The sequence below is a fragment of the Brassica napus genome, unplaced genomic scaffold (genome assembly GCF_020379485.1).
Source record: "Brassica napus cultivar Da-Ae unplaced genomic scaffold, Da-Ae ScsIHWf_305;HRSCAF=496, whole genome shotgun sequence".
Taxonomy (NCBI): domain Eukaryota; kingdom Viridiplantae; phylum Streptophyta; class Magnoliopsida; order Brassicales; family Brassicaceae; genus Brassica; species Brassica napus.
This window is the reverse complement of record NW_026016296.1, coordinates 37501-40985: the sequence shown is the minus strand read 5'-3', so window position 1 is coordinate 40985 and position 3485 is coordinate 37501.

Sequence of the window (3485 nt, the reverse complement as noted above, 5' to 3'; positions counted from 1 at the left end):
GGGAGGACGTCCAGGGATAAATTCATTTCAGTCTTATTCAGTCTTATTCAGTCTCATTCTGTCTGAGACAAAGGACACACGTCCTAAACAAAGGGATCCCCCAATGAGAACCGAGGATCCAAGCCGGAAGGGCAGAATCCGGGATCCAAGCCATAAGGCACGATCCGGTTCATGGTGAGTATGGCTTTAGCCATATGAGGCCGTGGCTTTTATAAGTCACTGAGGCCAAGAGGAAGACCTATTCCTGGAGGGATATAGGCGCAAAGGACCAAGGGTCCAAGGGCGGTTAGCCGAGAGATGAACTGACCGATCGGTAAGGGCTATAGCAGTTGTGAGTGGTTCTATCTCTGTTTCTTTATATTATTATGTCTATATGATATATATATATATATATGGAACGTGATAGTTAACCATGTTACCACGTCATAGACCCTAGTGTCATGGTTGGTTACGTTGATCGCTAACCATAGCCGAGAGGTTGGATCAAAAGGGTACTAGTCTCCAAAGGTTGCGTGTTGCCAAGGGTCATGAGTTACCAAAGGTTGTGAGATACCAAAGGATGCAAGTAACCAAAAAGGTACGAGATACCAAGGGTTACAAGTATCAAAGGGTACGAGGACCAAAGGGTACCAATGACCAAAGGGTGCATCGTGATCCTAAGGTTACAATGTATCGTGATCCAAGATTTGCGATCATGTCGTGATCCAAGAGGTACGAACGTGTCGAGATCCAAGAGGTACGAACGTGTCGTGATCCAAGAGGTACGAACGTGTTGTGATCCAAGAGGTACGAACGTATCATGATCCATGGGATGTGAACGGGTCGTGACCGAAAGGGTACGAACGGATCAGGACCGAAAAGGGTACGAGTGATTCGATGGTTAAATGGACACCACATGCATTATGTTGGGCATGGACCACATGATGGCAATGGGTTGTCAGTTAGGTCAATACATGAGTGTAGGGAAATAGCGAAGGCCTTAAGGGCTAGTGCAATCCGTACAACATGATTGATGTATGAACCATAATCCATAGTTAATGGATGGTTCTAGCCGCAAAGGCTAAGTGGGATATCTTACAATCAACTTCGGGTTGGTGAGTGGGATAGGCGCCATATGCCTTCTGTAGGGTGTAGACCCACATGATGGCAATGGAAGGCCGGTTATGTCAATACCTGCTAAGTAGACGATGGCTTATCAAGTCTAGTGGTCGGATCATGTTTCATGACGATGTTTCGATGGCCGAGCACTAGTATGGATAGTCACGTTGCTGGAGTAAGAGTATTGATGTGATGCTTCTAGATATCAACCTTGGTGTTGATAACTTCGAGATTGGCTAAGAGTCATGACGAAGTATATGGCTAGTACTATGTGTCGTAGACCATAAGTATTGAGCCTAAGTGTGATTGTTCAAAGAAGGCCGTGTAAGATCTGATCATGGTTGAGTATGGACGACCTGACCTCTGAATGATGGTTCAAGGTGTCGGTCTTAACCTGATTAATGAATGCATCGGTTGGTATGAACAAATCATATCTGTTGTCTGGGTTAAGTCCCAAGGCCGGTCAGGCCAGATGATGACTCATCAGTTCCAAGTCATGTGAGGATGGTTGGTTGATTGACTTAGGATCTAATGAGCTTTGTCAGTCCAGAAGATGGACTTGGTACTATTGCCTATAAGGCAAAAGGATTTCGGATTGTGCATGAGCCAAGAAAGGCCAAATGTATATCCTTATCCTTTCAAAGACTTCTCAAAGGTTACTTATGTCTGTGGGGATGGTTGGTTGAATGACTAAGTACCTAGGGGAGCTGTTTGGTGCAGGAGTGAAGATAAGGACCTTAAGTAAGATCATTGAGTGATCGTGGTCCAGCTGTCAAGCAAGAGCAATTCGAGTCAATGGAGGACCGATGAGCTAATAAGCTCCGTAGATGTGGCAAAGGTATGATCTAGCATTTACTTATGTAGATCTAGATAGAATGGTTTAGGTGAATGGAACCTCAGAATCGTATGACTTGGTTTGGTTTTGGGATTGACCTTTAAGCTAATTGGTAGTTGAGTAAAATGACCAAAGCTAAGGTGATTCGACCAGACAAGTGTTAGATTGGTTTTAGACCAATGGTTAATTAGAGAATAATCCGCTGCGTATCTGCTGAAAGGATCTAGGCTATAAAGGACTAGGAAAGTCTTTAGCTAAGATCTAAGTTAGCCCTCGCCTTTAGGCGATATTATAATTAAAGGGCGAAAATTAAGAGGTTCGGCCAGGAAGTGGACCGAGCGACGTAAGGCTTCGACCGCGGCCTAGTCGGCTGGATCGGGGTGTTATAGTCCTCGTGGGCGAAAATCACCCACGGATAGTCCACGGGAAGGGCCAACGTGCTGATATGTGTACGGATGTACTGTCCTCGTGGGCGAAAATCAACCGGACAGTCCACGGGAAGGGCCAATGTGCTGATATGCGTACTGACGGACAGTCCTCGTGGGTGAAAAGCACCCTGACAGTCCACGGGAAGGGCCAACGTGCTGATATGCGTACTGACGGACAGTCCTCGTGGGCGAAAATCACCCACGGACAGTCCTCGTAGGCGAAAATCACCCACGGACAGTCCTCGTGGGCGAAAATCACCCACGGATAGTCCACGGGAAGGGCCAACGTGCTGATATGTGTACGGATGTACTGTCCTCGTGGGCGAAAATCAACCGGACAGTCCACGGGAAGGGCCAACGTGCTGATATGCGTACTGACGGACAGTCCTCGTGGGTGAAAAGCACCCGGACAGTCCACGGGAAGGGCCAACGTGCTGATATGCGTACTGACGGACAGTCCTCGTGGGCGAAAATCACCCACGGACAGTCCTCGTAGGCGAAAATCACCCACGGACAGTCCTCGTGGGCGAAAATCACCCACGGACAGTCCTCGTGGGCGAAAATTACCCACGGACAGTCCACGGGAAGGGCTAACGTGCTGATATGCGTACTGACGGACAGTCCTCGTGGGTTAAAAGCACCCACGGACAGTCCTCGTAGGCGAAAATCACCCACGGACAGTCCTCGTGGGCGAAAATCACCCACGGATAGTCCACGGGAAGGGCCAACGTGCTGATATGTGTACGGATGTACTGTCCTCGTGGGCGAAAATCAACCGGACAGTCCACGGGAAGGGCCAACGTGCTGATATGCGTACTGACGGACAGTCCTCGTGGGTGAAAAGCACCCGGACAGTCCACGGGAAGGGCCAACGTGCTGATATGCGTACTGACGGACAGTCCTCGTGGGCGAAAATCACCCACGGACAGTCCTCGTAGGCGAAAATCACCCACGGACAGTCCTCGTGGGCGAAAATCACCCACGGATAGTCCACGTGAAGGGCCAACGTGCTGATATGTGTACTGACGGACAGTCCTCGTGGGCGAAAATCACCCACGGACAGTCCTCGTGGGCGAAAATTACCCACGGACAGTCCACGGGAAGGGCCAACGTGCTGATATGTG